The sequence below is a fragment of the Panthera tigris genome, chromosome E2 (genome assembly GCF_018350195.1).
Source record: "Panthera tigris isolate Pti1 chromosome E2, P.tigris_Pti1_mat1.1, whole genome shotgun sequence".
In the NCBI taxonomy this organism is placed as follows: domain Eukaryota; kingdom Metazoa; phylum Chordata; class Mammalia; order Carnivora; family Felidae; genus Panthera; species Panthera tigris.
In genome coordinates this window covers 37,956,080-37,982,277 of record NC_056674.1, presented here as the reverse complement: position 1 = coordinate 37,982,277, position 26,198 = coordinate 37,956,080, and the positions used below count along the sequence as shown (strand labels likewise).

Sequence of the window (26,198 nt, the reverse complement as noted above, 5' to 3'; positions counted from 1 at the left end):
GAATCTGAGATTCTTTGTCTTTAAAATGGGGCTTAAAAAGGAAAATTATGTGAAAGGATAAAATACTCTGGTATGTAATATTCCAAACAATGTCATTTGGCCCAGGCTCTGAGGCATAACTACCTGTTCCAAAGGTCTGCCTCATTGGCTTTCTTTGCATGCTCCTTCTGAATTCTCTGAGCATCAGTGTATGTAAATTTGAGTCTTCCTGCATGGTGGTTTTTGTTTAGGATACATTTTCAGAATTAAGCTAGTTAGTTTGTTCAAATAATCAATTATTTTATTACCTTTACTTAAGACTATACCTTTACTCTTTGTTTCTGTGATCTTACCTACTCTATGAAAGAATTTTTTTTTTAATTTTTAATTTCTATTTATTTTTGAGAAAGAGAGAGACAAAGCCTTAGTAGGAGAGAGGCAGAGAGAGAAGGAGACACAGAATCTGAAGCGGGCTCCAGGCTCTAAGCTGTCAGCACAGAGCCTGACACAGGATTTGAACTCAGGAGCCTTCAAGTCATGAGATCATGACCTGAGCTGAAGTTGGCCGCTCAACCAACTGAGCCACCCAGGCACCCCAATGAAAGAATTTTTAATATCTCATTTCTTTACTTTGTGCTGAGTTCCTGGCCTATAACTCCCAACTGCCCGCATGACATGTATATGTGAGATTGGGAAGCGTTTTTAACAACTAGCACATCCAAAACTGAATCTCATACAACCTGTGGGACAGGATCCAAGCAAGGAGAGCCATGGGTCTTCTGCATTTAAGCATCTTGGAAAGCTGCAGTCAACGTGTCAGCCAGGACTGAGATCTCATCTGAAGCTCTACTGGGCAAGAATCCTAATTCCAAAGTCTCATGGTTATTGACAGTGTTCAGATTCTTGAGGGCCTTCAATTCTTTTTCGTATTTTTTTTTTATTTTTTAATGTTTATTTTTGAGAGGGAGAGGGAGAGAGGAGAGAGAAAAAGCAGGGGAGGGGCAGAGAGAGAGGGAGACACAGAATTCGAAGCAGGCTCCAGGCTCTGAGCTGTCAGCACAAGAGCCCGATGTGGGGCTTGAACTCATGAGATCATGACCTGAGCTTAAGTCAGATGCTTAATCGACCAAGCCACCCAGGCGCCCCAGAGGGCGTCTGTTTCTTTCCTGTGTGGTGACCATCTTCCCTTCCTCGCTGCATGGCCTTTCCCTGTGACAGCTCAGAACATGGCAACCTCCTCCTTCATAGTCACCAAGAGAGAGTCTCTGGCATAACAGTCATAGCAGTCTCGTGTGACATAATCCCTTCGCCCCATCACTTTGGCCGTATTGTATTGCTCAGAAGCAAGTCACAGGTCATAGTTATCATTGATCCCCTCCTCTGTGGTTTTATAATAGCAAGAGTGATTATTTCTAAAACAGGGTTTTGAGCATGGCATTCCCTTGCCAAACACCCTTGTGTGTCTTCCCTTTGCTCTTAGAAATAAATGTAGTCAGATTTGAACCATTTTACAGTAGAGAAGGGTCACCTTCTCCTTTTCAACTGCTGTGTCTTCCCTCCCCATCCTAGTCCAAGAGACCATTATATTTCACTCAGACTTCTGGCTGGCCTCCATGCTGGCTGTCTGGATTCGCTATTCTGTGAATTCTAGTGCATTCTCTGATTATGGCATGTTCCTGCTTACTGGTCGTCAGTGTTTCTCCATTGCATTGTAGAGATCGTTCAAAATTTACAACACGGCTGCTAATGCTCCGCTCAATTTGTGCCAACATCCCTGTGTTTTCAAGCTGTTTACTGTCCCTCACAGGCCTACTTCTTGTCCCTCGTGTGTGATGGCCTCAGAGACTCCACATGTGGCATTGATTTTGCCTAGGAGAGTCTAATTCCTCGTCATCCTTCTAGTTTGGATTTTTATCCTTTCTTCCGAGTGTGTTCAAGCCTTCCTATCATTCTGTCTTTTCCTTCATACAAATTATAATTAATTAGTTACTTGTGTAGTTATCTGTGCTTATCATTCCTGAAGATGGAGCCTCTGCTTACATTGTTCCCCATTGTTTTCTGTACCTCGCAAGAGGCTAACATAGGTATATCTCAGAAAACAAACAGGCACACAACAAACAGAAAAGGACGATAGGACTAAAATAACGAACGGTGTTCTCTTTACATATTTCAGTTGCAGTTAGGGAAACAGACAAAAGATCTTTCTGCCTTGAGGCCAGGTGTGAAGGACATCTGCATTCTCATGATCTGTGCTCCTGAGAGGTCAGGAGAGGAGCCCAGGAGAGGTTCGGTCATGGCCAGACACAGAACAGTTCGTGAGGTGGTAAGTATCAGGTACAACTGACAGCACTCCAGGAATCCCATGGTGAAGCAAACTTCAGTGTCTTGGGGAAACATGAGGCGTTTTGGTGCTGGAACGTTATCAAGATCTGTGCTGCCTCGCAGAGTGACAAGGCAGCTGATCTTGAAACGTGACAAACGGTAAACTCCTTTTACATGATGCTGTGTCTTCAGTCTTCCTGTACACACCAGACTGATAGGGAAATGAGGAAAGTGCTCTCTGTTTAAGAGAGAAGATGCTCAGGCCTTCTTCACTTGTTTTTTTTTTTTTTTGATATTCACGTTTCTCCCTCCTGTTTAAGAGAAATCAGTCTTAATAACATTCTTCCCCTTTATGATTCAATATAAAGTTGACTTACGTATTACTTCCTTTTAATTTTTGGTTGTCCTAGGTAAGAGCATCATGGAAAGCTGGGGAATAACAATGTATCAGTCTACCTTCCAGGAAACTCATTTCTGTAGGATTTAGACAATGAAATGTAAGATTCACTGTATCATCTTTTATTTTTCAGTGGCTTTAGAAACTTAGGCAAGACATGGAGGTGAATACATTAATTTTATTCAGATACAGGGGATCAAAATATTCAGGTGGCAACTTAGATAACCTTTTATAGAATAGGGTTTAATGTACAACATGAGATGCTAGAGTCTCAAATGAGCAGCAGAGAACAGGTAGACTCTGGAGAGGAAGCTGTGGATCTGGGAGGCTGCTCGTTAAACATGCAAATTTGGATATATTGTTTCTCTTCTCTACACATCCAGTTTGTAATTTTTATTTTTATTTTATTGTATTTCAATTTTTGAGAGAGAGAGAACATGCATGTACAAGGGAAGGGGCGGAGAGAGAGAGGGAGAGAGAGAGGGAGAGAGAGGGAGAGAGAGGGAGAGAGAGGGAGAGAGAGAGAGAGAGAGGGAGAGAGAGAGAGAGAGAGAGAGAGAGAGAGAGAGAGAGAGAGAGAGAGAGAGAGAGAGAGAGAATCTTGAACAGGCTCCATGCTCAGTGCATAGTTCGGCACCGTGCTCTATCTTAAAGCCATGAGCTTGTGTCCTGATCCAAAGTCAGGACTCAGATACTTAACCGACTGAGCTGCCCAGATGCCCTAGTTTGTAATTTTTAAAACAATTTTCTTTTACTATTATTTAGGGAACTAATTTACATTCAGTGCCATTTAGTAGGGCTTCAATACCTGTTAATTAAGAAATAAAAATAACATCACCTACAAAATTCCTGGGCTAGTGTCTTACACACAGTAGGTGCTCACTAAATCTACACCGTTGTTATCTCATTATCAACATCATTATCATTACTACTGTAGACCAACACTACACTGAGCAATTTCACCTGATTGGATGGGCACACATATCTATGAGGCCTTTTGTTCCTTTGTTTGGATTAAGAAAAGCCAACAGTTGTCTAAGAGTCTTACAGCAAATATGCAGTGAATCCGGGGTTTTATTCTTTCCAGTCTTACCACAAACACTTTAACTAAATCATGATTCTGTACATCCCAGTGGAGCACATCATTGTATGTTAAATACCTGTATATTGTTATGAAAATCACAGCTGCTTTCAAGGTACTTAGGGTTCACTCACTTTCCATTGTCCCCAGACTAAACCCTGGGCAATTATGTTGAAATACTTAAAATTAGGTGAGGAAGTGTAAAGTATTTCTGCCATTTGGGCATCGTTTATTCAGGGTTGCTCCTTGGGCAGCTTTTAAAGGATACTCTTTCTAGGAATAGAAAAAGAAACTCGTTACTTGGTTTTCCATCCTTCTTTAATAAACATAGAAAAGTATTCAAAGAAAGATTAAAATTCTTCTAATATCTGACTCGATGATAAGCTCCGTGAAGGCAAGACCATTGCTAACACACTTTGGCATGGTGTTTGCAAGTATTTTTTTTCTTAACTGTGACAAAAACTTCATTCTTAATCCCCCTTCTTGGTTTTTAACTTACTGTTTATGAATTGCAGGTTAATGCAGTTTCTAAAAAAATTTTCTCTTAAGCCTTGCAGGAACCAAAATTTTCCAATATTTTGTCTTTTTTGCACCTATTCTCTCCTTCTCTCTGTCTGTCTCTCTACCACACACACACACACACACACACACACACACACTCCTTTGCCTTCCACTCTCTCTATATGTTGCAGTGTGTGTGTTTGTGTGTGGATTTGTGTGATACATACTGTCTGAGTTGGAGGGAAAATGCTGCTTTCTTTCCAAATCAAAGAGAAAATTGCGTCGAGCCTGGAATGGCAACAAAAATAGCTGGCTTGACTCACAGTCTCTCTACTCTGAAATATAAATTCTATCCTGAAGGGAATTCTCTTTTCTGTCTCGTTCAGTCTACTCTTCATACATACACACGTGGTGAAATATGCACAGATTCTAAAGTCTTCATAGGAACATGAGAGATCATTAATTTTGTCCTATCTTGGCAAAAATGGGGGGTGAGAAATTATTTACATTGTGGGCTGTAATTCAAGGCAGTTCAAGTTCCAAAGAATTGAGTTTCAGCAAATGCCTAGGAAGCCTCTTGTTTGAAGAATTCCACATTACCCCCATATACTTGTTTATGAGCTTGCCAGTTCCAACTGCAATGTACAGCGTTGGGTAGTCTTGTTCTGAGAAGATGATGAAATTATTTCTTTCTAGTGGTGCGTAAAGTAATTGTGTTTGATTTCATGGGTTTTATAAATGGAGTAAAGAAGGTATCTGAAATGGCACATCATGCTGGTGACAGAGGAGATAGAGGGTTAGATGTAAGAGAACTGACATCGAATATGTAAATAGGTATTATAGTTATCTCTGTGGATTCTTTATTGTTTGTATGAAGTTTTCGTATATTGTGCAATAGTGTTGTATATCTTTGTGATCCCTTTGGTTGTCCGTGATAGTACGGTCATGTGAGTAAAGCAGAAAAGTATATTGGACTCAGAGATTTATGATTTGCTTTAAGTCTGTCTGTTCCAGCTCTTATTATTTATAAGCCCCACAGAGACAGATCCCCTGTGCCAAATGTGCTTTCCGTAGACTTTCTACCAAATCTAGGATAATGCTTGGATCAGAAATAAGGGAGAAGGGGCCAGACACAAATGGAAAGTTGAGGCTGTTCTCGGTGGTTGATCACCTTCATTCATTTAGTCAAGAGAGAGAGAACATCTTTTCTATAAGAATATACGTGCAAGAGGATTCTTTTTTATTATCAACAGTCCGTAGTCTTTGCTTCTGCTTTTGTTGCCTGAACAAGCATGTGCAGAATCAACAACAGAAGTGGTCTAAGCTCAGGCAAGCAGAGGCCATTTCGCTGACAATGGATTAAAACAATGCTTAGACCTAGTTTTGAAGGTTTTTTGAAAACTGCTCATATAAACACAATGTCCAGGATTCTCTTTTTTTTAATAATAATTTTTTTTTAATTTTTATTTAGTGGGGAGAGAGCAAGCAGGAGAGGGAGAGAGGGAGAAAAACTCCCAAGTAGGCTCTGCACCATCATTGCAGAGCCTGATGCAGGGCTTAAACTCAGGACTGTGTGATCATGACCTGAGCAGAAATCAAGAGTCAGATGCTTAACCAACTAAGCCACCCAGGCACCCCAATGTCCAGGATTCTTAATCATTCTAGAGCTGTAAAGTATCTCGGTGCCTTGTATAATAAATGAGGACCAGGAAGGTGTCATCACAACCCTGATGTCTTTTAATGTAATGTGGGAGCTAGGAGTGCAGCATTTTCATTTCTTAGGGGATTTGTGAAATTATGCGCCTGGAAATTTATGTTATTTAATTCTTATTCAAATTTTCACAAAGTATATAATTTTAATGGCTGTGGTTATCTCTGTTATATTAATGTGGTAGAAAAAATTATAATTAACATGAAAACTATACTGCATTCCATATTTCTTAATTTATTATCCTAAAAAAATGTAGCTATTCTGATGATCAGGACACCATACCATTTGGTGGAAAGATACTTTAATTACTGGAAAGCATTGCATGAAAACAGAGAGATTTATGAATTATATCCTTACTGACACTAAACCCAAAACATATCACATATTGAAAGACTGAAAAGCATACTTAGATGTACTCCCAAATCCCCAGTATTGGTACTTTCCGGACAACCTTTGAATACAAGGAGGCTAGGGGGATTTTTGAGTCTACTCTTCTATACAATTAGAAACTTGATAGTTTTCTTATCTTACTCAGAAGATTGTAAAGTTATACAAATAAGCTAAAACACTGTGTAACATAAGTTATTATGGGGCGCCTGGGTGGCTCAGTCGGTTAAGCGTCCGACTTCGGCTCAGGTCATGATCTCGCGGTATGTGAGTTCGAGCCCCGCGTCGGGCTCTGTGCTGACTGCTCAGAGCCTGGAGCCTGTTTCAGATTCTGTGTCTCCCTCTCTCTGACCCTCCCCCGTTCATGCTCTGTCTCTCTCTGTCTCAAAAATAAATAAATGTTAAAAAAAAAAATTAAAAAAAAATAAGTTATTAGTGGCTTATTTCTTAGATTGTAGATACCTATGTTGATCTGGTGTAAATAGTCCTGCAATTGGTCAGGTGATACGTGGGCTCCTTAATCTGAGTGTGCATGGGAAGATCTCGGGAACTGGTTAAAATAGTTTCACACCTTCACCCTCACAATCTGTGACTCAATAGGTTTGGAGTGAAGCTGAAAATTTACATGTCTAACAAGTTCTAGAGGAAGCTAATGCTGCTGGTCTAGAGACCAGGCTTTGAATCCACTTGCTCAGTGGGTGATTAATACCATATTTCGTTACTTGGAGTCCAAGGCAGTGTGCCAGGAGATTCTGAAAACAAAATAAGAGAGGTGTGACACATCTTTTTGAGGTGTTACCAGAATATGGGCAAAGCTATTTCATTTTTTTTAAAGAAATAATGTTGATAGATTAAGGAATGAAATGCAGAAACAGCATGACATATCCTGAAAAAAACACAAGACCTCAGAGTTGTGCCAAGTTTATAATTGTCTGCTTCTACCTGTGAAAGCTATCACCTAATATGACTGCCTGCCTAACTTGCTAGAGCTTTTCAAACACGTCCACCCAAACGTTGTAAAATTAGGGGTTCCACAGGGCAAGTGCTGTTATGCCTGTATAGCTAATCTTGAATCCCCAGGTTTTAGCTTCAGGTCTGGCAAAAATAGAGGCTCAATAATCTGTGTGGTGTTAGGCAAGATTTCTTTTATTGTAACCTCTCTTGTGTCTAGTTGCCCCCAAAGGAAAATAAGAACAATGATAGAATCACTTCATTGGGAAGATAATGTTTTAGGTTGGGCCTGTCATATTGATTGAAGACAATATTTGATACTATTTATCAAATATAGTAAATGTACTGAGAGCTTACTGCGTGCCGCGCCACTGTTTAATAACAGTGAATAGACAAGGCGATATATACCATTCCATATGAAATTCTTTGTTGGTAGTGGGTGGGCTGAAAATTTCAGGTAAACCAGTTCATGGTGCACTTCTTAATTAACTGCATGGGTCACAGTTCAGAAAACACGGCTACAGAGGTTTTTATTCCTTTCAGAGACAATGCCTGCCCTGGAGGATATGGCAGCAAACAAAGATAGGGGGAAGAATTGAGCCTCCTTCAGGCTTATTTGTGTAAATTAGGAGTCTGGTGTATGCCTATGATTGTCTAAATAACTCTTTATTATTTATATATCAGCAACTGTATTCATCATTGATTTCCGTTAACAAAAACACACATCTATACAAGCTATGCTCTAATTAGAGAGCAAATTAGAAGTGTCTAATGCCTTAGTACTATAGAAAAATGACAATACATAGGTTTATGTATTTACAAAAGTAAAGTTTAAGCTCTTATCTTTCGCAATTCTTCAGGCTCTCATGGATGCTCTCCACAGGGTTTGACCCCCTAATCCGTCCTACATTATACTTGCTGCTTGTTAGAATGCAGGTGCTAATTAACTAGTTAACACCTTTTGTACAGTACTAAAAGCCCCGCCTCTGTGCCTTCTAAGGTGTCTCTTTGAGTTACCCACTAAAAAGAGATGTGCTTCCCACGGCAAGTATGTATTACTTTTGTAATTAAAAACTCAAAATAACATATAACTTTTCAAAGGGCATAAAGCACCCTTTCCTCTACCTAGCTCACAAATAGCATTTTTCCATGTGGCCAGTTTGTGGTGACTTGGATTCTTTGCTCCCTCCTCTGATTTTGAATTGATTTTCCAAGGGGTAGCACCTAGGGATCTCTCTGCATTTTAAATACCACTTATCTGGAGATTCTGGTCTTGGTGAAGCAATCATTCACCCAGAGCGGAGTTCTTTTCAAACTGGACACAGTGCTCTGTTTTCTGACATATCATGCTTTGTTTGATAGTTTCAAAATAGGTCCATTAAGTGTCTCTACATTCTGATTCTCAAGTAGCTGCTAAATTCTTTTTTGTTTCATCATACGGGAATAATATAGTATAGTACATATTACACAGTACATAGGGCATAGCGTAGTACGACATAGTGAGACACAGAATAGTGCATGCCATTTGCTCCTAATCAGAGTCAGCCTCTGATTATGGGTCCCACATCTGTCGGTTATGGCAACCCATGATAGTGTTCTAAACATTTTAGTTTTTTCTTTTCTCTTCTCTTCTTTTCTTTTCTTTTCTTTTCTCTCTTCTCTCTTCTCTCTTCTCTCTTCTCTTTTTCCTTTCCTTTCCTTTCCTTTCCTTTCCTTTCCTTTCCTTTCCTTTCCTTTCCTTTCCTTTCCTTTCCTTTCCTTCTTCCTTTCATTCTCTTCTCTTCTCTTCTCTTCTCTTCTCTTCTCTTCTCCCTTTCTTTTCTTATCTTCCCTTCCCCTCCCTTCTTTCTTTTTATAAACAGTCATTGTTTTCCTTTGTTTTCATTTTGTATATATTATTTTATCTTCAGGGTTTTTTTTTTTTTTTTTTTACTATTTTAATGTTTGCTATTATTGTAACTATTACCAATAGTATTTTACATTTTTTTAGGTTTACTTATTTATTTTGAGAGAGCAAGAAAGAGGGAGGGGCAGAGAGAGGAGGAGAGAGAAAATCCCAAGCAGGCTCTATGTTGTCAGCACAGAGCCCAGCCTGGGACTTGATCTCATGATCCATGACATCATGACCTGAGCTGAAATCAAGAGTTGGATGCTTAACTGACAGAGCCACCCAGATGCTCCTAAATGTTTTTAAATAGGTATTCATTTGTTCTACCATCGTGTAAGGAAAAAAAAAAAAAAGCTTGCTCATATTTTGGATTCTTTAGGATAACTTGAAAGCGATAGAATTACTAAGTCAAATGTTTTGACTCTATCTATATATCTACATGTACATATCTATGTATCCATCATACCTATGTATGTAGGTATGTATGTATGTATCTATCCTTTGTTTTGTATCCCTGACTGTACTAACTACTTGGGTACTTGCTATTATTATTATGCGACAAATACCCAAATGGAAAACATCTGTAATTGAGCACATGAATGAATTGAAAATATGCATTTCTTGGGTATCTATTTCTTCCTATTTTTTTTTTCAAGAAGCTAAAAGTGATTAAGTTTTAGGGTTTATGTGAAGTCTAAATGAGGTAATCCCTCAAGTAAATACTTGGGCCGTGTGTGTGTGTGTGTGTGTGTGTGTGTGTGTATAGCGTTTCCTCTATTTTTGATGGTAATGATCAGTATAATTAAAACAAAAGACTGATATTTGAAAGTAAGAAAAGGCAATTGACAATGAGTTGGAAATATAACAGTTAAAATGATTTGGGATTCTTTAGGAATTTGTGGATTTTCCCTTCATGCTTTTCCTTTGAAAGAATGTCATGAGTGAAGTTTGTATTTAATGACCATCCCGATTCCTAATTATTTTCCTCGGGAATCGGGAGAGCTGCTAAGGTAGCTACATATCCTGTATGAAATACTGTTTTGAAAATATTTCTCTGGAGAATTTAAAAACAAGAAGAGCTCAGATTCCACCTTTTTTAGACATATCCCGGTACTCCTCATTTCACACATTTATACTCAAACATGTACAAAATCCTTGCTGCCACATTTTTCTTTCTGCCTGGAGAACAGCTGTAAAGATATTAATTGTGCTTCAGTTATAAATGGATTGCCAAAAGGGACAGAACGGGTTGTGTATCTCATCAGCATGCCCTGTCTGGTATAAATAATGAGACAGGAACTTGGTAAATTGGAAATTTGTGATAAAAACGAGATGTGATATTATAAAGTCCCATCAGTTCCTTCTTTGAACACATTGATTTGTAAGGCATTCTGCAGGACTGCTAAATCAATGATTGTCTGTCACAAAATGTTGGTTAAAAGGGTTCTATTACTGGGGTCAACTACAAATTAGCCCAAAGGGTAAACACAAAGGTAGTATAAATGTTAAAAGGAAAAAAAAAGTCACAGATGTTGTGAAATAGAGTTGGAAAGGCACAATTGTAAGAAAATGTATACACTCACTGTCCCTCCTACGGTTCTTAACTGTGGTAACTAGGAAGACTTGAAGAGTGGAAGTACAACTTAATTGAACAAGGTACTTGATCATTTCACTTATTTTTAAAGCAAAGTTGGGCGTTTCTTTGATGTTTCTCCAAATTCTCTGTGTGTCTTTCAAATCTGCCGATGTTCACATGTACCTTTTGTGAGCACCTAGCAAAGCTCTTTCCCACCACATCATGCTTAAATTTTAAACAAACCTAAGAAAATATTGATAGTTCCAAATGTTTCGTACAAATAAATTGATACATTTTGACTTGTTTCTTAAATAAAACCCAATTTTGGAAGAGGTCTTACCTTAATGTGATAAACATTGGTGGATGGAATTTAAAAAAAAATCACGTAACTATACAGAGACATTGAATACTTTCATTTCTTATGACCAAGTCAGTATTCTGAAATCACAGAATACCCTTGAAGTTGAGCTGTCATTTCACATCATCAGGAGAGGTTGCATTTCCGTACCTCCAGTCTGCCTTCCACTTTTCCCTAGGCACCAGTCTCCTCTGCACACATACACAACTCCTTGAACAAAACTAAGTTATAGACTGTGTGGTGATGTTTCTTTCCATAACTCTCCCCGTGTTCGTCTGTGAGCCCTCCTCTCAGGCCATGAAGGACCTATATTCATTTTTAAAACCCCAGGGCCAAGCACGGTTTGATGGTGTCCAACAATTGATAAATGTCTGTAGGATGAGAGGAAGGAACTAAGGAAAGGAGAATAAAGAGAGAAAAGGATACACACAAACAGATACAGAAGAATAAGATGAAGAGATGAAAAATTAATTCAACTTCCTCGTGCTGTTTTGTTGAACTCTTTAAAGGTATGGTCCCTTCAGATTCAGCTTTATGTCTTCAGGACCAGAAACATCATTGTTCTGTTTCTCTCTGTCTCACCCTCTCTCCCTCTTTGTTCCCCTTTCCATCCTCTCCATTTGAAAACCACTCAAGATGTTGGCAGATCCTTAGTCACTTTTTGTAAACGCAATGCCTCCCTAGCCTTTCACATATTCTTTTGTTTTTGTCAAGATTTGAAGTAAGGCAGAGTTTTCAATACATTTCTCCCAAACTCTGTACAGGTATACAGGTATCAAGGTCTCACTTCATTCTTCTAGTAATTTTGTTTTCATGCTACAGTCTGCTTATTTAATGTGACTGCATAAAACTTCTCAAGTATAATTGTAGAAGACTTTTTTTCTCACATATATGTTAATATGAACTGGGGGAAAGAAAAGAGGCTGTTAACTGCAGTCCCAGAATTCCTACATGTAGGAATGAGAGGTTAGCACTAGAGTTACCAAGGATGGGGTTAGGAATTGACCTCAATAGACTTGATTTCAAATCTTTTCAATAACTTTCTTTAAGGTGAAATTTTCTTGCCAAGGCTGGTTATTTGTAAGGATTATATATGTGTGGATTTCTGAGTTGTATGGTCAGGTTTTAGACACGCATCTAAACTTGACTGTTTATGGTAAGGTGCTGGAACTTTAGAGTTGAATTATCTGGGTTTGAGGAAAGAAGAAAAGTGAGTTAGAATAGCATTTCTTCACTTACTATATGCCTCACTACATGTATTTAGCTTCGTTGCACGTGGTTTTCCATACTTTTGAGTGTGTTGGGAGACAACAGTATCAGGTTAATAGGTATATTTAGTGTAAAAATGAGTAAGGGAAGGTAAAGGATACTGCATAGTGAGTATGTAGCACATAGTTGGAGATAATTGTTCCAACTAGAATTTGAAATTAGGATAGGTGGTATATCTGTAACTCTATTCAGATTGGAAGTCAATGTGTTTATCAGAAGTAAAATTTGATATAAAATATACTAATACCAGAATACAGATACTGTATATCTCTGTGGTTTTTTTGTTTGTTTAATACAGTAGAAGTGTTGATTTTGGGTCAGGTGGAACTAGAATTGAATGACAGCTTCTTAAATTATAATCTAGACCCTGGTAATAAGAGATGGCAATATACTGTGTCTTAGGACTGTGATCAAAAACTACCACAGCCTGGGTGACTTAAACAACAAGTATTTATTTCTCACAGTTATGGAAGCTGGGAAGTCCAAGATCAGAAGATCCAGTATCTGATAGAACCTACTTCCTACTTTGCAGGTGGCTGTCTTCTTGCCATGTTTTCACATGATACAGAGCAGGGGGGGGGAGAGAGAGAGGCACATTCTTTTGCCTCTTCTTATAAGGTCACTAATCCCACTACCCAAAGCAATCTACACATTCAGTGCAATACCTATAAAAAAAACACGAGCATTTTTCACAGAGCTATAACAAACAATTATAAAATTTTCATGGAGCCAGAAAAGACTCCAAATAGCCAGGGTAATGTTGAAAAAGAAAACTAAAGCTGGAGGCATCACAATTCTGGACTTCAAGCTGTATTACTAAGCTGTAATCATTAAGACAGTATGGTACTGGCACAAAGAGAGACACAGATCAGTAGAACAGAATAAAGAACCAAGAAATGGACCCAAAAATGTATGGCCAACTAATCTTTGACAAGGCAGGAAAGAATATCCACTGGAAAAAAAGATAGTCTCTTTAGCAAGTGGTGTTGAGAAAACTGGACCATTTTCTTAACGATACACAAAACCAAAATGGAGGAAATACCTAAAAGTAAGACAGGAAACCTTCAAAATCCTAGAGGGTAAAAGAGGCAAAAACCTCTTTGACCTCAGCTGCAGTAATTTCTTACTAAGCATGTTGACTGAAGCAAAGGAAATAAAAGCAAAAATGAACTATTAGAGCTTCACCAAGGTGAAAAGCTTCTACATAGGGAAGGAAACAATCAACAAAATGAAAAGGCAATGGGAGAAGATATTTGCAAATGACATATCAGATAAAGGGTTAGTATCCAAAATCTCTAAAGAACTTACCAAACTCAACACCCAAAAAACAAATACTCCAGTGATGAAATGGGCAAAAGACATGAACAGACACTTTTACAAAGAAGACATCCAGATGGCTAACAGACACATGAAAAGATGCTCAACATCACTCATTGTCAGGGAAATACAAGTCAAAACCACACTGAGAGATACCACCTCACGCCAGTCAGAATGGCTTACATTAACAACTCAGGCAACAACAGATGTTGGTGAGGATGCTGAGAAAGAAGAACTCTTTTACACTGCTGGTAGGAATACAAACTGGTGCAGCCACTCTGGAGAAGAGTATGGAGGTTCCTCAAAAAATTAAAAATAGAGGTACCCTATGACCTAGCAATTGCACTACTAGGTATTTATACAAAGGATACAAAAATGCTGATTTGAAGGGGCATATACACCCCAATGTTTATAACAGCACTACTAATAGTAGCCAAAAGATAGGGGCATCCCAAATGTCCAGCAACTGATGAATGGATAAAGAAGATCTATCTATTTATCTATCTATCTCTATCTCTATCTCTGTCTATATCTCTGTCTATATCTCTGTCTATATCTATATCTATATCTATATCTATATCTATATCTATGTCTATATCTATATAGATACACACACACACACACACACACACACACACACTAGAATATTACATGACAATCAGAAAGAATGAAATCTTGCCATTTGCAACAACGTGGGTGGAACTAGAATTTATTATGCTATGTGAAGTAAGTCATTCATAGAAAGACAAATATCATATGACTTAACTCATGTGGAATTTAAGAGACAAAACAGATGAACATAAGGGAAAGGAAGGAAAACTAAGATAAACACAGGCAAAATGTAAGAGATGCTTAAATATGGAGAACAAACTGAGCGTTGCTGGAGGGGTTTTGAATACAGGGTTGGGCTAAATGGGTAATGGGCATTAAGGAGGACCCTTGTGGGATGAGCACTGAGTGTTATATGTAAGTGATGAATCACTAAATTCTATTCCTGAAAACATTATTATACCATATGTTAGCTAACTTGGATTTAAAAAAAGAAATAGTCACTAATCCCATTATAAAGACCTTACCCTCATGACCTAGTTATTTCCCCCACAGTCCCATCTCCTAAAATTATCCCATTCGGGGTAAATATTTCAACATATAAATTTGGGGGGAACACAAAATGCAGTCCATAGTATCCTGTTAGTGATTTTTTTTTTAATAATAGGCATTAAAGGACTTCCCTATATAATACTAGTGGAACATCTAGCAGGGAGTGACTCAGGTTCAAGAAATGTGGTCTTTATTTTCTCCAGTTTAAGTAGAATTTCCTTAAGCACATTCTAGCAAGATAGGCAGAAGGTCCTTGTTTTTTCACCAAACATAGGAAAATCCCAAAAGATTTATTCATGCAGGAAAGGGCCTACCACATTTCCTCAGTAGGGAAGGAGAGATTAATCTTCCTCCACTCTCCTCCATCCTGTCCCCTCTCCTAGGACTCCATCCCTGACCATTGCTACTGCTCTTCAGTATCAGATGATTTTGTTGATTCACACTTGAATAGAATCTCCTAGTCCAGTTCTTTGCCAGAACCATGCTTGCCTTGCCTGGAAGGAAGCTTTGGGGCTGTTCTTTCACACAATGATAAGGTAACCTGTGATGCCCAATTTTCAGACTTGGGCTCTTACAGATTCGCCTTCACAGATGTGGCTGCAGCCTTCCTAGATGCAGGATTGTAAAACCTAGAGAGGCTTCACTTTGTCACCCATGGAACTTAACATCATTGCCCTTCTTCCCAGTTTCTGGTAAAGACACTTTACCCCTGGTAAAGACACTTTCTACCTTCTCAGACCCCAAATAAAATCTTCAGGCTGTCAATTCTTCTACAGGAAGTTTTCATGAGCTCATATAAGGAACTGGTATTATACTAGGTTTTATTTATAGCCACAAGAGTGGGCCCATCTTTAGGGAGTCAAGACTCCCCTCTTAAGAGGAGGAAAAATTCCTATTGTTTATTTTCTAATGAATTTATAAAATATGAAAATAAGACAAAACAGTAGAAACAAATAATTCAAAAGATCAATGGACCAGACTCCTCTTAATCATTGAATGTGTCTTCCTATAGAAAAGAACCATTCATTCATTCATTCATTCACTCATCTATTTAACAAATATTTATTTCGCTTTCTCAGTTGCTGGAGAGAAAAATAAAAATATTAGGCCAAGTTCTCTGTACTTGAAGATAGAAAATTCAGAACCAGTATCATAGTTATAAAGGCTGGGAACCTCTGTAACTGGTTTTGAATATAGGTTTTACCCTTTTCTGTTTGAATGGAGATCATCTTAACAGATGTTCCAAGGCTTGTTGCAAAGATTCAAAGAATAAATATTTTATAACAGGCATTGTTCTTAGTGCTTGTACCCCTAGGATGATGTAGAGCTGTACCTCTTATATAAATAAAGGATGAGGCCACCTTGCAGAGGAGTGGGCTAATTCTGCAGAGGAGGGTCAGATGGGAAAGTTTGAGAGAATAAGAAAGAATATTGTTTTCAAGAAGCTTTCAGGGGCACCTAGGAGGCTCAGTCGGTTAAGCGTCCGACTTCGGCTCAGGTCATGATCTGAGAGTTCATGAGTTCGAGGCCCACATCCAACTCTGTGCTGATAGCTCAGACCCTGGAGCCCGCTTCAGATTCTGCGTCTCCCTTTCTCTGCCCCTACCCTGCTTGCTTACTCTCACTTGCTCTCTCTCTCAAAAATAAATATTAAAAAAAAAAACAAAAACAACTTTCAGTCTGGAAGGAAAAAATCTGTGCATGCTGCAATGTAAATATAAAAGGAAAAGATGTTCCCAGGGACAGTCGAATGAAGTATTTTTAGAGTTCAGAAGAGGGGACAGTTCAGCTTGGGGACAACTAAATCTTGAATCTGGGTCTCCATGAGTTAGGCAGATGTGTTGGGCAATCATAGGAATGTACTTCAGCAAGTCTGTGGGTTAAAAACAATAATAATTGGGAAGATTAGAAACCTCTGGTGTAAAAGAATGTTGAAAACCCTTTTCTGACTTTCTGTTTTCCTGAGATAAGTTCCAAACTTATCAACCTCCTTCATGGGGATTCTTCCTGATTTGCAACCCCACCTCTGAACTTTGACTCAAGAGCATCCTTGTTCTTAAATGTAACCTCAGTATCATTGCTCCCTCCTTCCGGAAACCTTGCCTTTGCTGTTTAGCTGCCCCTTCAATGTGACTCACACTGTCTTTGTCTCCCCTACAGCACTTTATCACATCACTGGTTAGTCCTGTTATTTTCTGGTCACCCCCTGGTGTGCCCTTCAAGACAGCAAAACTCTTCTAACTATAAAGCCTCTTAGGTGCCTAACATAAGGCTCAGCACATAGTAGGAGCTCACTGAAAATATAGTGTGATAGCGAAGGGCCCAAATAAGCCCAACTCCCCTCCTTTTCCGCTACGGGCATCATGGATGCCAGCAAGTATAGGATGGCATATTCGGGGTGAGTTAAAGAAAAGTCCCTGAAGCCATTTCTCTAGAATGATATTTCAATTAAGCCTGTTTTTGTCTAAGACTTTGCCTTCTCAGTAGCTCAGTGGTTCAGTGGTTTTTCACTTGGGCGCATGTGAAATTTGATAGGAGAGTTCCTCATTTTGTCTTTGAGTTGAGGGGGTGGGGATGGGGGGGTAGAAAGTAACCATGTGAGGTGGTTGGTGGATGTGTTCATTAATTTGATTGTGGTAATCATTTCACAATGTCTACATATATCAAACCATTACATTGTAGACTGCTTTAAATATATTACAATTTTTTTTTGTCAGTTATATGTCAGCAAAGGTGGATGGGGGAGATGTAAAGGAAGAGATTATAGTCACAACTACACTGTCAGTTTTAAAACTGCCAGCTTTTAACTAGAGAATTAAGCTCATTCTAAAAAGAATAAAAAAAGAACAGCCACTTGAGTGGTTATAATTTTGTTCTCATGCCTCTTAAGCTCAAATTCATCTTTCAGCAAATGTGCACATGTCCAGGTAGGATGCCACAGAGAGCCATGGGTCAGCTCCAGATAGTGTCCCCTCATCCAGGGAATCCTGATTGTTTATCCATATGGAGCAGAATAAGACTATGAAGTAGTCATATCATAAAAATGATACTCCCATTTTTAAATTAGGAAACTGAGTCTCCTAGATGTAAAAGAACAATCCTGGTTGCAGGAGAGTGACAAGTCATTGATAGAGAATGTGACCTCAGTCCAATAATAAGAGGATGTGAGCAAAACTTCTGACACTATAATTGTAGCATATGCCTGTGTTCCACGACATCGTGCTGATGCCTTCTAGAAATAAATTTTACAAAGATTTGCAGTTTCCTGTTACGGTGAAACCCTGTGAAAACATTGCTAAAATAATCGTCAAACCCTCTCGGGACAGAAATTCTGACTGCTGCACATTCTTTTGCCCTCCACGTCTAACTCAGAGCTCAGCATACAGCACCTACCATGCAAATAGCCTTTGTGTGAGGGAATGAATGAGTTCATATACTAAAATATAATGAAGGAAGCTTCCACCGACTGCAACCCTGACACATTGTAGAAGGTACCCACAGAGCCCCTGGTAGCATAATTTTGCAAGGTCAGGATGGAAGTAGCTGCCAGTCTAAAGCATAAATGATGCTAGTTTACTTCTTAGGTATTTGTAGGATTTCATTCCATAGGTAACAGATTAGCGAAGGCTTGATAGCTGGGAATAGGCAGCCTAAGAAAAGAAAGCATACTTTTTTGTCCCATTGTACTATAAGAGTCATTCTGATTCTGAAAGAGTTTATTTATGCACACGGAACCGTAAAACAGACAGCTTATTAGTTTTCACAACCAGGCTTCCAATCGTCCTCATTATCTGTTTGCAAAAGCAGTGGGTAGGCCACCGTTCTGGCGCTGTTTGTGAGAAACACGGAAGGTACTTTTCTCCTGTGCATAGTAAACATGGCTGAGACTTTACAGTTACACATTTTCGTCCAATATTTTTCACTTCTCTCACCCAATGCACATTACAGATGTTCGCGGGAATGATGCATGGGTGGATACGAGACATCTGTGTGCTTGAATGCGTTTCCTGAAGTGTTTAATTGTTCCAGAAAGTTTTGAGCTCATTTTATAAACACAATGTTGAGTGTGTATGGATGTTGCATTAAGTTACAAAACTGTTTATACCTCTAAATGCTCCAGAATAAAATATGGAAATGGAATTTTATTTCCCCAGTTTATGTCCCAAATCATAGAGCCAGAGAAATGACAGGATGCATTTCGGTGCTGTCCATCCGCCTGACTGCAGTTAAGAATCTGTCCCTGTTCCCATAATAAAATCAATTTGGAGCATATAGTATCTGGCAGCAACATTTTACTACAGGCTGAGAGTTGGCACGTGAGAAGAACACCCAGTGAGCAATGGTTAGACCTTTGCAAAAGATGATAGAGGAGGAAGTGACTGTTCAGGATTTCGTTGTGTGGTGTATGTTTTAAAGACCGTTTTCTGAAATGAAATGGCAAACCCGTGCTGCCCTTGCCTCCTGTTTAATTGGCTCTTATAAATTGCAAGATGGATCACCAAAAAAGAAGAAAAGGGTTTGATCTTCTCTTCTCACCCTGACTGTAACTTCCCTAGTTTAACCAGTGGTTGTTCAGAGCAGAACTTCCTAGAAGGAAGTAAAATCTGTCTTCTTGCTTCCAGGTGGCACATCTCACTATTTATTTCCCTCAGAGCTTGGTTGAGAAAGAATTTTCCATGTGTAGGTTTAAAAAAAACAAGCCATAAATTTTACTGATCCATGTTAATCCTCCTCATCCTCCAAAGATCCCCTAAGGCGGCCCTTGGAGGTTTGGATATTTGGCATATGTCTTCTATAATTAAATAGCAAAACTGGGGGGGAAAAAAAGCTCCTGGTAGGATTTAGGCCATCTTCGCACTGGGAGGATTTGCTTGAGGCCCTTCAGGAGAAAGTAATGTTGAAGACTATGGTGTCAGTTGGAGGGACGTGAAGAAAACTGCATCGGCTGCCTGCATTTACTCTCAGCTTTTCTGTAAGCATATTAGGTCTGGGTTCTCTTGTAACTTGGGGGGTGGGAGGAACAAAATAAACAATGAAAAACGCTCTAGAATTACACAGCCATCATGCACAGAGGTATCCCAAAGCACATTTCCATAAAAGTGAAAAAATAATGGATTTGGCATCACACGTTTAAAACATCCAGGGCCGATGCTTCAGCTTCTAGTAAGGGATAATTTAAACGTCAACAAGTTACACAGGCCTTAAGAAATTATTGCTCTGCTATTCAACAACAACCAAAAAACGTTGCCATGGCAACACCTGTGCCTCACTACCTCTTGTATTGCCTAGTACTTGGGAGAATTAACAAGGAGGATGAGGGAAGATGGGCTGAGGGTTTCATTTTATTAAAATAACCAATGCCTGCTGCATCATTGCTGTGACCCGTTAGGCCTCTGATCTTCGGAATGTGTGAATGTTTAAGGAAGACGTTTTCAGATGATAACGCGGGGCACTCTATCCATGGACTTTACGTACTGAGCTTGCATCTGGGTAGCCAGAAGGTCAAAGCAAAAGTTTGAAGATGGTAGCAGGAAGGCCAGGAACATACACCTTTCTGAATTTCAGTAATTGCAGGGGTTCTGCTGCTTTATTTTCCCACCTGCTATCAGAATGCTTATTCTCTGAAAATGGATTGCAAATGACTCTTTGCAAATGGGGTTTATGTTCTTCTCATCATAAGAGTTTTCGCTTTTCCAGTGTGCGCATTTTCACGCTGCACCAAACCTTTGTTTTCCTGCTCAGGGTGTCAGCACCAGCATTTTTCTTTCTGAATAATGTGCAGAATTGGTGTGCTGACTTGCTCATAAAAAAGTATAGTCTAGCTAACAGAGCTGCACTACCCAAACCCAACATCTTATTTTCCCGAAGGCCTTTCATCTTAGTTTGTCAGCAAACTGGAACCTCTAACCTGACAGTGTAAAATTTTTGATGGTTAATTTTGCTTGTAGTGTTTGCTGTCATTATAGGGGGAAGACTTGTGGGCCCTGCTGCTAACGGGAGGGAACTTTCAGGTGTGGCAGGAGGCAAATGATACCGTGAGCCTTCTGTTAATTAAAATCCAAGTGCATGTTGGCAAATATCACTTATACAAGAAACTAAATGCAGAAAAATGGGCTTATTAAAAGCAGAATGCACCTTGGAATTGACGTATTCATACTTGAATTGATACAGCAGGATGCATTGTGGTGACAGGGATCATTTTTGTTGACAACAGCTGGAAATACAACGGCTATATTATTATAATTAGGATCGGCATCAAGTTGGATTATAATAGGGGCTTTCTTGGAGAAATGGCACAGTGTCAAATTTATAGTCACCAGCTAAATGAGTCTCTTGTATCCTCGACAAAGGGACAGAAACAGTTCCAAATGAAAACACAAACAGAGAATCCTGTTGTTATATTTCCTGGGTATTACGCAGGGTCCTATTTATCACACACCAACACTTGCCGCTTTGAAGAAACATTATCCTGCAAGGTTTACACTTTTCAATTTGCCTCTGTGGTCTGCATTCTGCATGCATTTCCATGGAGAAGCCGACACCACAGCTTGACTAGAAATCTTTTCTGCTGCAAGATTAACCTCAAAGCATCCATTTTCCCCCCTCTGGGTAATCACTTGACAAATGCATCCACAAAACCTCTACACACATCTATTCCAGTGTACAGGTGCATCAACAGTCTTGAATCACTATTAGGAGAAATATTATCCTTGACGGGAAGTAGAGCTGCCTTTTCATTTCCAGATGTCTAAAGTTGAAGGATGTGGATTTCCCGGGAAGCCAGACATCAGGCAGAAATATCATGGATGAGGATGTGGGTAAAATCTTGCCTTAGCTACGTCGCATTGCTCGGGACAGTAGTTCATCTTCAAAAGAGTATGGGATTTGCATGGGCCGAGAGATAGGGCATTGATTTGAATGCCACCCATTCACATAACAGTGAGAAACTTGTGCTGATGATGTGCCCACTGCCTGGCCCTTGTGCTTGCTACATCCAAACACAGTTTACTTTTGAGTCCACAGCAGTTTTATACTGCAGAGGAAACTGACGTGAGATAAACTAGATGGGAGCAAGTGAGATGGAGTGAGTGTGTATGTATATTTTCTAAGTTAGTTTCTTATTAAGGGCATGAACATATTGTTACATTTGGGAAAGTCTTTCTGTGTTTTCCCCTCAAATTTAAGGAAATATACTACTATTAATTAGGCACAACACTTAGAAATGACAGCACCCACCACCACTTAAAATGATAAAAGATGAGTTTGTTTTTCAGTCTCTCATGCACATATACATAATGTACATATAATAACAGTGACAGCAAGGTCTCAGAAATATAAAATGTCAATGACTCTTCATTACTGTTTGCATAACTTATTACATTTAATTATCTTAACAAGCCTAGGCCATAGCAGTTATTTTACCTTCCTTTTTGCAGATTAAGAAATCAAAGCTTAGAAAAGTTTTGTTTCTTTGGCCAAGGACACAGGACTCCTAGAAGTTGAACATGGGTATAAAACAAGTGTTCCGGTTCAACATAGTATGACTCCAAATTTATCTTCTTAGTCTCTTTTCTCTACTTAATATCATCCCATTTGATTCTCTCACAGAACTTTAAGGTGTGCAGAATGAAAAATGATTGTCTTCAGATATGCAAAAAACTAAATCACAGAACATGGAAATTATGGAAATCTGTTCCCTTCCTCCTGCCTCAGTGTTTGGTAATGTGATGGGACAATAAAAGAACATCAGGTTACAGTAATCAATGAAAACAAATAGAATCATCATCAGTCTGGCATTAGTGAAGTTCCCAGGAAAGATCCCTAAATTCCATTTAAGGAAAAATCATCTCCGTGGGCCTTTATGCACTATGAATGGATAAAAAAAACCTTCAATATATAAACAAATCTGAGTGAGAATTCTTCAGAATAATCATGATAGAAATTAATGTTTCTTTGTAGGGGAGTGAAGTCAAATTATAAAAAAGTCCGGGACCCACTACAGTCATTCTGAACAATGACTTTACTTAAGAATTGCCTGAGAAGACTTTTAAAAATACTCCACCACCATCCCCATATTGCCATGCCATAGATCTGAAAGGTACCCCAAAGATCTAAATGTTTTTCAACCCAGATTCTAAAATGTAGGCAGAGTTGGTGCTCATAGGCTTAGCATGTGGTCATTTCTGTGCTCAGCGCCTATATAGATTATTTAGTGTGACTCACAATAATTCTGATGTGTATTGTAGATTTGAGATTGGTGGGTGAGGCAGGTTAAATGATTTGCCCAAAGAGACAAGTAATTGTTTCAGCGTAGATTGGAAGTATCCCATCTGCAAAACCGTGACCCACATACTTCTCCACCCAAACATACCCACTGCACACATATATGCAGTGATTCTGTCATTGTTCACAAATGTGTTTGATTGATTGATTTTTCTGCATAAAGGTGTTTCTCAATTTAAGTCACCTACTAGCAGGTAATTTTAGTGATGATAGGAATTTTTGACTATTTGTTCACTTCTTTGTTTCCTGTGCCTAGGCAGTGGTTAGAACAGAATTAGCTTAACATCATATTTGAGTTCATTTTTCTAAACAATGATAATGTGTTACTTCATAATGGTGGGGGGGAGCATTTCTCCTAAAAAAAAAAAAATAAGACAACTCAACAAAGCAAAACAAACAATTATTTCACAGTCTTCTGCTTGGAAGAGTTCACCCTTTCTTATGAATCTCTGGACTATTAGCTCTCAGTAACTCCTGAGTCTTTTTCTTGCTATTCATTCTTTTTTTTTTTTTCTTTAACTTTTTCCGAACTATTCTTAGACTTAGAGAAAAGGGACAGAAAGAGTTCTGCATACCCCTCACTCAGTTTACCCTCATTTGAACATCTTATGGAAACTTAGTACAAGGGTGAAATCAAGAAAATGAGCATCAAGATCCATATTTATTGTTAATGTTTTATCACCCCCCTAACTGGACTACTGCTGTAACCGCATATCTAGTCTGATCTCCTAATCTTGTATATCGCTTGCTCCAGTTAAATCTGGGGGCACTAATCCAGGAGAACAGCATAGGATTGGTCTCTCACTGAAATACCTTCTCTGTTTCCTACAGGAAGAGCCAATACTCCCCATCTGGGCACTCAAATGACCTCTGCATTTTGCACTCCAGCTTGCCTCTCCAAAGTTAGCTTGATGACTGATTTTTCCAATCAAATCTCCTCCTAAAATGTATTTATTTCACTTTCTTCCTCTTACCTGGAAGGTTTTTCCTCCATTTCTTTTCCATCCCACACAATATTCAAATAACTACAAATATTGTACTTTCACGTGCTCATCTTTACCAGCTAGTTGATGAGTTATTTTCGAAAGTGAGTCTTATTTTTTTCTTTGATATTGTTCCCAGTGTCTGATGGAATGTATTACAAGACCAACATGAGGTGTTTTTTTTTTTTTATCACTGTAGATTTTGTAGCACCTCTGAATCATAATGCTGAGTAGAAATTCCAATTTTACAGGACTATCAACCGCTCAATGAATAGTATTACTACATTTTCATGTATAGTGACCGTAATTCAAAACCCTTAATAACATTTTGATTGGCAAGATCTTGCAAAAGCTCTATCCTATTTCAGTAAACATGGAGGTATGCTACTCAGATCCGCCCTTCAAATTGAAACATTCTTCCCCCATGCCGCTTGAGAGTGTTGATGACTGGCATCTCAGAGCTGAAGGTCATCCAGCTGAAGAGAGCTGCATGACCCAAGACCAAGCCTCCATTCTCAGAGGGGTTCCCACATCCAATAACTGGACAGTGCTGGAGTCTAAAGGTCTGGCCCCATTTCCTCAATGACCATGTCAGGTATAGAGTGGCCACTGGAGTCTGTGAGTGCATCACAGACCAAGGGCTGGTTCCACCCAATATTGTCCTGTTCATTTCCCCACAGGTATCAGTTGAAGAGAACTCCCTGGTAAAAATTCTGCAATTAGGAGCATCTGGGTGGCTCAGTCAGTTGAGCGGCCAACTTCAGCTCGTGCTGTGATCTCACAGCTTGTGAGTTTGAGCCCCGCATTGGGCTCTATGCTGACAGCTCAGAGGCTGGAGCCTGCCTCGGATTCTGTGTCTCCCTCTCTCTCTGCTCCTAACCCACTCGCATTCTGTCTCTGTCTCTCTCAAAAGTAAATAAACATTAAAAAAAATTCTGCCATTAATCTGAGAGTCTACTTGCTAGGGAGCTTCTCTGTGACACTTAGATACCATTTGTCGTTAAATCATCAGATGATTTATTCATTTGCCCATTCATTCAATTATCAGTGTTTGATAATTACAGTAAAACCTTGGTTGGCAAGCATAATTCCCTTCCAGAACCATTCTTGTAATCCAAAGCACTTGTATATCAAAGCAAATTTCAAGAACCATTGGCTCAGTTGTGATCATGTGAAATTCAGCATCACACACTTCTTGTATTGCAAGACATTGCTCGTTAATCGAGTTAAAATTTATTAGAAATGTTTGCTCGTCTTGTGGAACACTCACAGAACAAGTTACTTACCATCCAGGGTTTTACTGTATTATGTGTCCAACCCTTACTGGATTAAGGACATTGACCCTGTCCTCACAGAACTTGAAGCCTGTCACCACACCAGACATCTCCAATTGCTCCCAGTTTTAGCAGTTTCCAGAATTTCACACAGTCTTTCAGACTACTTTGCCTTTACTTATGCTTGACTTATTGCTTGGAATTCCTTCCCTGCCATTCTCATGATTAAACTCTACCTGTCTTTAATAATGTAAGTCAAATGCAACGTCTCGCAGAAAGCTGTCCTGTCCCTGCCCGCCCTTTCTGTGGAGTGAGAGTTCCAGACATGGTGCTATTGCATTCAGCTGAATTTTTATGTGTGTGTGCACCAGTCCCCTCTTCTTCCCTTCCACCACCAAACTGTATACTCCTTCAGTGTAGATCTTATCTTAGTATCTTTACTTCATATCAGGCAAGCTGTATGTGCTGAATTGCTGAAGGAATGAGTGAATAACACAAAGAAAATGAATCCGAAAAAAAAAAAGTTTTGATTCTATTATCCATAAGGCGTAATTACCTAAACATGCTAATTAATTGGTGGTTCCAATCTAATTTTATATTGTAAAGAATTAGATAAAATGAATGAAATATTCCTCTGATATTTCTGTGCAGTTTTTCTAGCAGCCATTTTATTCAGGTGTCTTCAGTTTTAGTTTTGCAAAACTTAAATGTTACATGTGATATGATTAATTTTGTGTTTCATGTTTCTTTGATATTTTTCCTTTCCATATCCTCCAAGCCCACATGAATCTGATAGGTGTCTTTAAAATGAAAACAAAAA

General features: G+C 39.0%; 1 protein-coding gene across 3 annotated transcripts in view; it reads left to right on the top strand.

The window, feature by feature from the left end:
• Nucleotides 1–26,198, top strand: part of CDH8 (cadherin 8) — a 518,426-nt gene that overhangs the window by 288,691 nt on the left and 203,537 nt on the right. The window lies entirely within an intron of this gene.